The 13622-nt window shown below is 40.4% G+C and overlaps 2 non-coding genes across 2 annotated transcripts; one reads left to right on the top strand and one right to left on the bottom strand.

The window, feature by feature from the left end:
- Positions 1–1936: 1936 nt before the first annotated feature.
- trnai-aau (transfer RNA isoleucine (anticodon AAU)) lies at positions 1937–2010 on the bottom strand. The gene has a single exon. It is a non-coding gene; the product is annotated as a tRNA-Ile (tRNA).
- A 490-nt stretch (positions 2011–2500) lies between these two features.
- On the top strand, positions 2501–2572 carry trnap-ugg (transfer RNA proline (anticodon UGG)). Its single transcript has one exon. It is a non-coding gene; the product is annotated as a tRNA-Pro (tRNA).
- The last annotated feature ends 11050 nt before the right edge of the window (positions 2573–13622 follow it).

The following is a 13622-nucleotide window of genomic DNA, read 5'->3' as shown; positions in this document are numbered from 1 at the left end:
ATTCTCTGACTCTGGGAAAGGTTTCCATGCAGCCTTTACAACTTTTCTGGCTTAAAGAGGGACTTTCACTACAAGAGTATTTTCAAACTGCCATTTGCTTTGGAAGTCCCAGGGATGTAGTTGGGTAGTCCCAAGGTTCCCAAAGTCTCTAAAACATACACTAAACTGTTTATTTTATTTCAGTTTTTGATATCCAGAAGTCATGTTTATTAAAGATTCTAATATTTGGAAGGTTGAAAAAAAGAGACCATTTTGTGCCAATGAAATGTCAAGTCATGTTTTACTCATTCTTGCTAATGGGTCAGCGTCAGCCCCTTTTTTTGTCTTCCAATTGCTATGCAGGTTGGTCTGAAACCATAGCAATGGCCCTCGTAATAGCCTTATAAGAATTATGCAAAAATGACAAAGGAAATGATTATGGATAACACTGGAAATAAACTGTCCAAAAAGGAAAATAAAAATCGAAAATGTATCTGAAGTTGTTCGGCTTTGAGACTGATTATTTTTTTCACATGCACAATAACCAATAAGAATGTAGAAAAAGTGTATAGGAGAAGGAAGTTACAATTGCCCACATGGAAGGATCCATGTGGGCAAATGCATGAGACCCGAATGTAGAACTTCTCGCACTGAGACGAAAACTCCAAGACAAATGGTCTCGGTATTTAAAAATTCCAGGTGTTCAAACTTGCTTAGCAGGAGAGAACAGGAAAGGCATGGCATTCTCGTACTGAGATAGGACAGTCAGGAATTTTCTGCTGGGAACCCCTACCATTTTCAGAGATTTCCTGCTCTCATTTGTAATCTTTCTCCATTTAAATACTATTGTATTGGAAATCTAAACTAAACATGTTAATAAAATTTGTAATACTACACCTTGTATATTTTTATAATCAGTTAAGTTAAAGTCAAAGCCAGACCTTTGTAAACCCACATGTAACCGAGTAGAATTGGATTCTTCGGTCTATAGTTAAGAGATTGTGTAAGAGCTAATCAGTTGTGCTACAGCTCATCCCATGGGTTTTTATAAGGGAAAAACCTTCATTCTGTGGTCTGAACTTTTCTGTTCATTTTCAATGTTGTGCTGAAAGATCCATCCACAGCTAATAAGCTTCCGAGTGTTTTTTAATATTAGTTGGTACCTAGAGTTTATGATAACGTGTATGTCTGTCTACCATAATTGCTATAATTATTGCAACCTTCACAAACAAATTGTGGTTATTTAAATGAGGTCTGATCATAGTTTTGGAGACTTTCTGACCAAGACCTAACCAGCATTTACAATTCTCCAACTGATCCTCCTCAGTGTGTGGGGGGCCAATATAGACCCGCATCTTCCACCATCACCAGTTGATTTTAACTAATTAATTATTGCTCACATAATGTAAATGAGAAAATTCCTACAATTAAACTATTATCTTATTTCATAATTTGTGCTGAAATTAAGCCTGTCACTTCATATTTTGAGCCCAATGTCAGTGAAACAGGAAATCATGGCATATCACTTTCAATTTTCTTGATCACTAAGGTGAACGTAAAAATGTACCATGGGCTGGTTTCACAGACAGGCCTTGGATTAAGACAGGATAGTTAGTAGGCCTAGTTTTAATAAACATGCCTTAGTACAAAAAAAAAAACACATCACTGGTGTGAATCTTTATACAAAACAATGGCACTGACATATGTTCATACATGTCGGTACAAGTTGCTTTCAGCTTGAGCTACAACATGCATTTTAGTCTGGGACTAGGCTTAAGCCTTGCCCTTGTCTGAACCTGGGGGCCAATGAACGGGAATATACTTCAGATTGATTTTTTCAATTTGATTAAGTAAATGTTAGATTTTCATTAATGATGTTGAATGAAATACTGAAGTAGAAATTGCAAAAACAAATCAATCTAGGTTTTTAAACATGTCAGAGAGAAAAAAAACCTCCTGGCCAGTACGGGGATCGAACCCGCGACCTTGGCGTTATTAGCACCACGCTCTAACCAACTGAGCTAACCGGCCATAATTATAAATAATGGAATAAATTGTTTATAAAGACTACAAGATTGACTTTCATCTTTGGCGACTTTGGCGCCGTCATCTTTAAAAGTCGTCATCACCGACTTTTGGCGATCGGTTTTTCGGTCGCTCTGTAACGTTATATTTCTATGGCATCGCTGTCCAGGGGTAATTAGCTGGTGAAGTGGATTTACTTATTGTAGAGTTAACAAAAGTTATCATGAGTATTGTAATGTTTATCATAAGCATTGTAAAGCAGATGTCTTAACAAATGTCGACCGGGATTTTTTTTACGAGCAGTTCATTCATAACGTTACTCATGCAAGATCGCTGTGAAAATACAGACCGGAAGTCAAAAGACAACGAGCGCAGAGCTGAAAAGGGGCGGGCTATATGGTTTTTATCAAAATATGTCATCAAAACAAAGCAGGTCTTTTAGACACTTTTACACAAACAGATCATTGATAAGCTTTTAGAATTGCTTCTTTGTTATGGCTCGTTGGTCTAGGGGTATGATTCTCGCTTTGGGTGCGAGAGGTCCCGGGTTCAAATCCCGGACGAGCCCATACATTTTAAGAGTGTATTTTATTCCGAACCTGAAAAAGGTTCACTGCTTTACTTTGAAGGGATAGTTCACTTTGAAATTAATTTTTGATATGTTTTAGCTTATCTCAAGGGTATCCAAGATGTAGGTGTCTTTGTTTCCACATTTTTTTTTTCAATTTTGACATTTTTCAGTCAAACCGTTGTTGTCTCAATCATACACTGGGGGCTAAGAGGGGGTCCACCAAAAAGCACGCACAGAGAAGTCAAAATTAAACATGATTTAATGACTCGTAAATGAAAGTACACATTGATGGCCTAAGACACGAAACGTGGTTTGTGTGAGAAAACGAACAGTATTTATATTGTTTTTACCTCTTAGCCATGACAAAATGATCTGACGGCACAGACACTTTGGTCTGAGCATGCGCCGGAAGTGATCGCTTGCGCGCCTACGTCATTTGTTTATACAGAGGTTTCGGAAGTTTTACCTTTCACTAAACATATTTAGATATACTGGAAATCGCAATGGAAGACGATTTCGGTATATCTAAATATGTTTAGTAAAAGGTAAAACTTCCGAAATCTCTGTGTAAATATTGAGTGACGTCACACGCAAGCGATCACTTCCGGCGCAACATTGAACTGATTCAGTTCGGTTCAGTTGGACATTGCACAACTGATTCAGATCACTTGGACGTCACTGTGATTACCCAAGGTAAAAACAATATAAATACTATTCGTTTTCTCACAAAAACCGCTCGTTTCGTGTCTTAGGCCATCAATGTGTACTTACATTTACGAGTCATTAAATCATGTTTAATTTTGACTTCTCTGCGCATGCTTTTTGGTGGACTCCCTTAGCCTCAAGTGATTGACTGGTACAACAACGGTTTGACTGAAAAATGTCAAAATTGAAAATACTGTGGAAACAAAGACACCTACATCTTGGATGCCCTTGAGGTAAGCTAAAACATATCAAAAATTAATTTCAAAGTGAACTATCCTTTTAAGTTTACACTTTCGGATTACTCTATGAGAAACACAGCAAATGATGAAAACAATTTGAGGGAGTGCAATGAGTACCTGCCAATTCCACCAGTACGCATGCGTTGGTGGTATAGACGAATCCGGCGAAACTACCGGAAGTAAGCGGGGCGCCATTACTAAGCTGTTGCTGGGTAACGTTGCGCCATTGCCTCCTATTGTTTTAGTTGCAACTTGCGTCCACTGGAATAAACAGTCCGCGATTTACGACTGTCACTAACGTTGCAACGTTATCCCTTGTATAATGTCGAGTGGGTAAACAGTTTCCGTTATAAATTGTTTCAATGGTGGCAGTAAAATGTAAATTTTGAAGAGAAAACATTGTGAATACCCCGGGTCGAGTGCCCCTGTCTGGTGCCGTACAGTTTACAGATTTCCTGGGCGAGTACAAGACGTGGACAATAATAACAATTATTTAATGACATGAGTAAAAAAAAATATAATAAATATGTGATATAGTGATCAGCAAAATCTCCTCTCTTGCTGTTTTTTCTATGCAATTAACATGCTATGGTCATTAAATGGCCATGGACAGGATAACCTTTTCGGTGGGAGGTGTCAGATTACCCATGTTAGTTGACTCAGGAGCAAGCAACATTGTGGATGAAGGAACGTGGGAAATGCTGAAAGAGAAAAAGATCAAGTGCAGCTCTGCCAAATCAGACAAAAAAACCATATTCATACTCAGCAAGTGAACCCTCACAAGTGAAAGGAGTTTTCTGGTGTGAGGTCGGAATCGGAAAACGCAGCACAACAGCGGAGTTTACAGTTATTTGCGGGAGAGGGGAGCCACTGCTCGGGAAAGAGACAGCAGTTAAATTAGGAGTGCTGAAAATTGGTGCTAATGTTGCTGTGGCGAGTGATGTGAACTCTATGATTCGACAGAAATAAGCCTACCCCAAATTGTTCTGTGGAGTAGGCAAACTGAACACAAAACAAGTAAGTCTGCACATAGACAGCACAGTGACACCAGTTGCACAGCCCCTTAGGCGTGTCCCATTTCACCTCAGAGAGGCTGTTGAGAAAAAAAATATATGAGCTGCTGCACATGGACATTATTGAAAAAGTCAATGGAGCAACCCCTTGGGTAAACCCAGTTGTCATACCCAAAGCGAACGGGGAAATAAGGATGTGTTTGGACATGAGACAAGCAAACACTGCAATCGTTCGTGGGTGGTTCCCGATCCCCACAGTGGATGAAATGTTGCAAGGTATGAATGGGTCAGTCGTTTTCAGCAAACTAGACCTGCAATGGGGGTACCATCCGCTGGAATTGACCCCGGAATCAAGAGACATTAGACCATTAGACAAGAGTCACCACGTTCGCCGTTCATAATGCATAGGTTCAAAAGACTGGTGTTTGGAGTGTCATCGGCAAGTGAGCAGTACCAACACGAAATAGCCACTGTTTTAGCTGGTATCGAAGGAGTAGAGAATATATCAGACGACATCATCATCCATGCACCTGACAAAGAGGCTCATGAGAAAAGAATGCATGCAGTGCTAAAGAGATTGGAAAGCTGCGGCTTGACACTGAATGGAGAGAAGTGCCAGTTTAACATGGACAAATTGGTGTTTATCTCTTATTAACAAGTGTCTCAATAAATTCGTATCTCTTATTAACAAGTGTCTCAATACGGGCTCAGTTCCAGTTGATCTCAAAGTGGCTACGGTCACTCCCTTGCTCAAGAAGCCTTCACTAGATCCATCTATTTTACAAAATTACCGACCCATCTTTGTCTTGCCTTTTATTTCCAAGTTATTGGAGAAAATCATGTTTAATCAACTCCAGCACTTTCTTTTAAACAACTGTATTTATCATACTTTTCAATCTGGGTTCAGGGCTGCCCACAGAGTCTGCCCTTCTGAGAGTGTTAAACGACATGTTTATCTCCACTGATTCTGGTGATTCTGTGGTTCTAATTCTCTTAGACCTTTCGGCAGCTTTTGAGACTGTTGACCGCCCTACTCTGTTGGCTAGACTTGAGACTGAGGTGGGTCTAAAAGCCTCTGTCCTATCATGGTTTCGGTCGTACCTTTCTGACAGAAAGTTTTTAGTTAAGATGGGTAATTTCTCCAGCTCCATGGCCCCTCTAACCTGTGGTCTTCCACAGGGCTCCGTTTTGGCTCCCTCTCCATTTTCTCTTTACATGCTACCGTTGGGCGCCATCTTAAGGAAACAAAGTGTATCATTTCATTTGTATGCGGACGACACCCAAATTTACATTCCACTCAAGAAAAAATTACCCCGCAGCATTAAACTCTCTTCTGCTGTGCTTAGAGGAGGTGAAGGCATGGCTGGCTCAAAACGTCCTCTCTCTAAATAATGATAAGACCGAGGTCATTGTTTTCAGCCCGAGTGAAAGGTCTCAGTCTTTAAGCCCAGACTTGGGGAGCTTATCCCCCTTTAAGTCGACAGGTGTGCGGAACTTAGGTGTTCTTGTTGACCAGTCTTTAAAATTTGACAAACACATATCAGTTGTCATCAGCTCCGGTTTCTACCAACTTCGTTTATTATCTAAAATCAAAAGCTTTCTTACTCCGACAACCCTGGAAATGGCGGTTCATGCATTCATCACGTGTAGGCTTGACTACTGCAATTCACTTTATTGTGGGATATCAGCTTCTCAAATTGCCCATCTTCAGTTGGTCCAAAACGCTGCGGCTAGACTTATTTTCAACTGTCGCAAATATGACCACATCACTCCAAATTCTTAAATCTTTACACTGGCTGCCAGTCCGGCAGAGAATAGATTTTAAAATCCTATTTTTTTTTCAAATCTCTACATAACCTAGCCCCAGTCTATCTTTCCGAATTTATTCATCCCTATATTCCGCCCAGAAGCCTAAGATCTCACGACCAGGCTCTGCTGGTAGTCCCTCGTGTCAGACATAAGCGTAGAGGGGAGCGTGCCCCAACCTGTCTATTTTCTTTGGTAAAAACCTACCTGTTCTCTTTAGCATACTGATCCCTTTTTTAAATATTTTATTATGTTATAACTGAGTCTCTGACAAGGCTACTCGTAGCTTTGCTGCTTTTTATATGTTATATGCTTTTTTTCTTGCTGTTTTTACTTTTATAATTTGTGTGTTCTGTAAAGCTCTTTGGTCTGTCTAAGCGGCTGTTTAAATGTGCTATATAAATAAATGAACTTGAACTTGAACTTTATGGGCATGCTGTTGTCAGTGAAAGGCATTGGCCCGACGGCCGAAAGGGTAAGAGCAGTTGTGGAGGCAAGAGAGCCTGAAAACGTTTCAGATGTGAGAAGTTTTCTCGGTTTAGCTGGCTATAGTAGCCGTTTCATACCTCAGTTTGCGAGCACCTCAGAACCGCTGCGCAAACTAAGAAAAAAGATGCCAAATTTCATTTTGGAGCTGATCAGAAGCAAGCTTTCAAAACCCTCAAAGATAAGCTGGCCAAGGCCACAACACTGGCGTACTTTGACAAGGAAGCACCAACTAAAGTCATTGCCGATGCTGGACCAAAGGGTGTTGGAGCTGTATTAGTTCAAGACCAAGGTGAGGGAATGGTTCCTGTCTGCTATGTGAGCAGGAGCTTGACAGAGTGCAAACAAAGGTATTCGCTGACAGAGCGTGAAGCACTGGCTCTGGTCTGGGCATGTGAACGATTGCACCCTTACATTTATGGCTGGAACTTTGATCTTGTTACGGACCACAAAGCATTGGAAGCGATTTATAGCCCTCGCTCAAAACCATGCGCATAAATCGAGAGGTGGGTCTTGAGATTACAGCCTTATGATTTCCGGGTGATTCACATACCCGGAACGCACAATATCGCAGATCCTCTGTCACGTCTGCTGGGCCCATCAGCCAAAGGTGAGATGCACACACATAAAGCAGAGGAATATGTGCGGTTTATAGAAGTTTGTGCCACACCCAGCGCCCTGACCACCAAGGAAGTTGAGCAGATCTCAGCAAGTGATGTTGAATTACAGAGACTGAGAAGTGCTATTCAATCAGGGTGTTTTGATGACTGTCCTGCATACAGACATGTTGCAGGCGAGCTATGTGTCATTGGCCAAATAGTACTCAGAGGAACAAGAATTGTCTTACCACAGTCGCTGCGTTGGGGAGAGCGTTACAATTGGTGCATGAGGGTCATCTTGGTGTGGTAGGAACAAAACAGCACCTAAGAACAAAAGTTCGGTGGCCCGGAATGGACAAGGCCGCAGAGAGACTTGTGAGGACATGTCATGGTTGTTAGTTGGTAGCGAGACCAGATGTTCCCGAACCACTGTCGCCCACAGTGATGCCTGAAGGGCCGTGGCAGGATTTAGCCACAGATTTACTTGGTCTGTTTACTGGACGGACATTCGATTCTGGTCGTTGTCGACTATTACAGCAGGTATTACGAATATGCATCGACTGTTTGGAAGACATTTTCAGTCAGCACGGACTTAACAGTCAGGTCAGATTGTGGCCTGCAATTCAAATCCAGTCAGTTTCAGGCTTTTTGCCAGGAAAACGAAATACACCATATCAGAACAACTCCAAAGTGGGCGCAAGCTAATGGATAAGTGGAAAGACAAAACGCGTCACTGATGAAACGTGTGCGGATTGCCCATGCTGAGGGGAAGGAATGGAAAAGTGACTGTCTACAGGTCCATACAACCGCCACAACGGGCAAAAGCCCAGCGGAACTTCTTTTTCAGAGGAAGATCAGAGGGAAGTTACCAGACATCACAACTCCGTGTAGTGATCTTGAAGCTCGAGACAAGGACGCGGAGGAGAAAGGAAAAGCCAAGATATACACTGACCACAGACGAGGTGCTAAGACATCAGGCATAGCGGTTGGGGATCAAGTGCTTGTGAGACAGGACAAAACAGACAAAATCACAACAACATTTCACAGCACACCTCACAAGGTTGTACGCAGAGAAGGTAACAGTGTTGTTGTTCAGTCACCCACTTGGGCAAAATATGCACGGAATATGACGTGTCAAGAAGTTTCTGTCTGTGGAAACACCAACATTGGATGGTGAAACGGTTTCTGTTCAGGAGCCAAGTAGTGATATGGAGCAAAGGCGAAGTGCAGAAGAATGCAAAAGGAACAGTGAGACATTTCAGAGAGAGGAACAGATTCCTAAACCTTGTAGACCCCAGAGACAAATCAAATTGCCTGAAAGGTTTAGAGACTAGTTGTTGAATGACTGATGAAGGTTTGGCTATGTAAGGAGGAAAACAAGTGAAAATCAGATTAAGAGTTACGTTGTGGTGTGATGTATCTGTTCAGAAAGCATTGCTTATGTTCTATCAAGAAGTACAGTGTTGCGTGTACTTTGAATGTTTTGAATAGTCTTAATCTGTAAGAAACATGCGAATGTTTAATTTGGGTAAGTTTATATTCAACTAAAGGGGGGATGTTGTGTATTGATGTGACTTCATCAACGTCATTTCGTACAGAGTAAAGATAAAGGACGGAAAAAGTTAAATCGTGTCCGTGTGGTTTGATCAGAAATACCTAGATAGGATACAACAGACACAGCGACCCCATTGATTTCAAACTGAGCCTGTCATGTGAGCATCCTGTATGTCTTCTAATAGCTGTGCTGAGTGAAATCTGAATAATTCCCTTCCGCATCTCACAGAGACGGAGAGAGTATTAGCTGTCCATGAGCTAGCAACTGACTCTATGGGCTTCTCCCTTGACTTTATGCCTCCACGTCCCCCTGATTGCCTGCAAGCTTTTCCTCCTGTCTATACGGTAATTTCTCTACTGTGCGACGTAGAGTCGATTCGTTATGACGCAACCATTAGCCCATTTTTACAAAAAATGCTTCTATGGGGCCATAGCGTAATATACAAGGTAATGGAGCCTTTTATACATTGTCGTGTTTCTTTAGAAATAAATAATGGACAAATTGAGTCTTTGGATGCCTCGGATGTAAAGTTATTCGCTGTCAAAGTGACTCCAAAATGAATGGGAGTCAATAGGAATGCTAACAGCAGGTGAAGTTCCGCAACAATGGCGGCTCCCGTGAGGCTTCAACTTCCGGCAGATGAATTACCCCCTTGGAATTAAAGCGCATCAGATTCAGTGCGTGCAGGAAACTGAATGGATCATTCAAACTGATTCACGAACCGATTTAGACGGATCTTGTTTGATGAAGTCTTTGAACAGAATCTATTCAAAAGAGTGATTCATTTGTAAGTTGAGCATCGCTCATGTCCATAAAAAAATACAGTGCGTTTGGAATAAACTACAATTTTAACAACATGTATTGCATAAAAAAAGTAACGAGAGGAACGCCACCCTTCGTAACAAAGTAAATGTAGCCTAATTTGTTACTATAGATGGTTACTACCATAGACAGTAAAGTTTACTACCCACCTCTGTTAACGGTCACGACAGTGCTCTTCTTCTGTTATTTGTCGTAGATCGTGCAGTAGGGGGTTTTCTGATTAAATTTCGAACACAGTTCGACTATTCGAAGATCGTGACTCATCCCTATTAAATACACTGACTAATTACAAGACAAGGAACACCTGTGAACAATGATCATACAATTAATAAGTGACGAGACAGATGGCAGGACCACATGACAAACAGGGAAATCACATGACAGACAACAGCAAGGAACAAGACACAAAACCCACACTGGGACACTCTTTAGCTGCTGCTGTATGTTTTTGTCTGCTGAAGTGCAATACTATTAATTTGTAACAGTGTTAACCGATGGACAACTTTGTCTAGTTGTCTTGTAGATTCTCTTTTGGTCTAATGTTTGTTGAGTTTGGTAATGAGCTTGTGCAAATGTAATGTTTTGACATTAAGCAAAATACGCAGGTATACGCACGCTGGCAAGTAGTGCTCCCTACTGCCTGTCTGTCTGTATTTGTGTGTGCGTGGAGTGCAGCGCTTCTGAGGTGTTCACTTACACTTTGAAGGTCTTCCCATCTTTGCTAGTACTTGTTAACGGATGCAACGGTTGCTCTCATAGGAGCTTAGAGGCATAATCATGGTACAATTAAGATAATTTCAGAACGACAGCTGGTGGGTAGAGAAGTAATTTTCACACCTCCTAATCGAGGAGGGCTGTCAGATTAAGATAGAGAAGTGATTTGAGAGAAATTGTCTTGGCCGAGTCTTTGGAGTGAGGCCCAGGTGGCCGCAGGTATCTGCTGCTCGTCCGTGTCTACCGCTGCCCAGGAGGAAATTTGGTTTTGATTTGCCACACTGGAGAGATCATTGGAGAGCCAGACTTTCTTCATATGTCTGTTGGGATTTGTCAGTTTATAACCAGCGTCTTCTGCCTACTACCACTACACACGCACTGTATTGGTGGGCATAAGACGCTAATAAATTGCCAAATACACACACACACACACACACACACACACACACATTAAGGTTTTGTTACTTTTTAGAATCCGCATTCAGGTATAAATGTAGTATAGTTTTTTTTTTTAATTAATATTTATAAATATATCTTTTAAAGTCACATAAACACTTTTCTAGAACAAGAACATGCAATTGTTAATTGTAATTGTGTTCTTACTGTTTAAACTGATTAATTCTGTTTGGTGTTATTACTGATTGTCCACTAGATGCCAGTGTTACCCATGTTTTCCCGATAAAGGGGAGACCGGGGGTCAAAAAAGAATCTTTTTTCTCTCTCCTCGAGTGAATATATCAAGAGAAGGTGTATTTTCAGTTGATGTGTATAATATCCTAAAGTCGTGGCTGCAAAAGGCTAAAGAAAAAGATACAGTTCAATTAACAATATATGAGGTAAATTGTCACGATGGGGATGTTCATTGACTCTAATTTGAGACATTGCTTTGATATCTTAAATATTTAAAAGAAAATCCACCTTTCACAAATTTGTATTTAGTATATCATACATTAAATAGTAAAACAATTATGAAATAAAATAAGTAATGAATTAGAAACACACAAAATAACTAAGATTCTGACAAAAATGCCAAGAAATGAAATAAAATGATTTAGTAATATTTTACATTATATTATTAATATAAAATGCAGCAAATAAAATACATGCGCCAAATGCCCTAATATTAATGTTAGCTTCTCCTGTTTATGAAATTCAGGTTATAATTTAGCTTCATTAAATAGTTTACTCACGTCTTGATGCTAGCTTTCACTAGTTTATACAGCTACAAAAAATATAATATAGTATTTTTGTTTGGAGGACAGAATTCACACACATTATGAATGAAGACAGTTAACCAAACAGTGAAAACTAACCAGTCTCCTAACCATGCTTCTGTAAGCTACCAGTCTTCATAAAGAAAGGAAATGTTGGAATTATTTAGAGTTGGCAGATATCTCTTTCAGAGCAGTGCCTAATGAAAACAGACATTCACAATTTTCTTTCTTTTTTGTGGTAAATGACAAATCATTGATTTCACCAACAAAACACCAATGCCCATCCTGCAAGTGAATTGATCCACGACAAACATACCTGATCTCATTTACTCAGTTGTATACCAGATAAACTCCACATTCTAATCTATTTCAGTAATGGGTTTTGTGTGGTAAGAATGCACTCTAATTATGTGAATTGCTTTGAATGCCCAACAACAATGACGACCGGCGACCATTAGCGGATGGTTTCCGACCACTCGGGTAAAGCATGATCTGCACAGCCAATAACAAACACTGCTGTTACGTCTCCAATGTCTGAATGTACAGAGAGCAATCAAGAGAGAGAGAGAGAGACGACCTATTCAGAAGCGAGTCACTCCTCAGGGGCCGATATGAAAATATGAAGTACTCTGACTGAGCTCTAGAAAAGGATTAATCATTTTAAATGCCACTGAAATTAAAAGGCCCCGAACAATAATTACTTCTGCTTGCTGTTGCCACCCACGCTTCCCATGACTTCACCTGTGGTCAAAGGGGGCAGAAGGATATGTACAACCAATCAGTGAAGCTGACGCCAAAGCACTGTTCTCTTCTTCCTTGTATGCTCTGTTCTTTCCTTCTGGTTTTTAATTGATATTCCGGCTGCTTTTCATCACAGTCCTCCTGGGTTCAACCTTTCAGAAGCAAAACTTGACAGTGATATTTCAATCAAAATCACGCCAGAGGTAACAACTCTACTCAGGTGTTTTTTTTCTTTTTTTTTTAAATGACTGTTATTTGACTTTGGTTGTAGAGGGAATATACAGATTAGTGGTCAACCGATCTTTTTCCCCAGTTGAAAGTGGATCTGACTGAGCACCAAACACACTTAAGTTGTAGCCAATCAGCAGTAATCATTAGGGCGAGGTGCCTGTCTTGCATAGTTTGTGAATTTGGGGGTGGAGCTATAAAGGTACACCCTAAAATCACTAGGTTAAAAACAACCGAATTTGGGAAATTGTAGGAATTGCTCACTACACTTTAATCCCCACTGATGATTTCTGGGTGGAACTTCCTTCTTACTTAAAAAAAAAAAAAAACTTGTGTTCCTGTTTACAAATCACATCATAGGAATTCATACGAAATCACTGACCTATCAGAGCACTTAATAGCACGTTTTCACAAGTTACTGATGGATTCATATCATGTTTTTGTGTGTGTGTGTGTGTGTGTGTGTGTGTGTGTGTGTGTGTGTGTGTGTGTGTGGACATATTGTGTGGTAAGAGGTCAGTGTATTTAAAATGATTGTTTTTTTCTTATCTGTTTGTGAGTGCATGTTTGTTAGACAGTGAGCAATGTTTTTTTTATTTTTTATTGAAAGCGCTTTAGGGCTGGCACGTCATGCTTCACTGAGCTGTGACACAGAGGTGCCATTCAGATCCAAAGCATGTGATGAGACTGTAAACACAGTTGTCTTTGCATTGTACCTTTTTCTTTCAGCTATTTCTGGGTGAAGGGCACTCAAACAGTCTCTCAATGCATGTTCAGTGCTTTAGACAATGGGGAGATTGGATTGAATCATGGATCTTATAAGTAGTAAATTGCAACAACAACATCAAAACTGTTTTAATTCATAATTATACCATGGTTCTCAACAAAGTTAACAGGGCCCACAAGAGGCCTCAGAAAATGTCAA

The sequence above is a fragment of the Pimephales promelas genome, chromosome 8, assembly GCF_988280905.1.
Source record: "Pimephales promelas chromosome 8, fPimPro1.hap1.1, whole genome shotgun sequence".
Lineage (NCBI taxonomy): Eukaryota > Metazoa > Chordata > Actinopteri > Cypriniformes > Leuciscidae > Pimephales > Pimephales promelas.
This window is presented reverse-complemented; position numbering and strand designations above follow the sequence as displayed.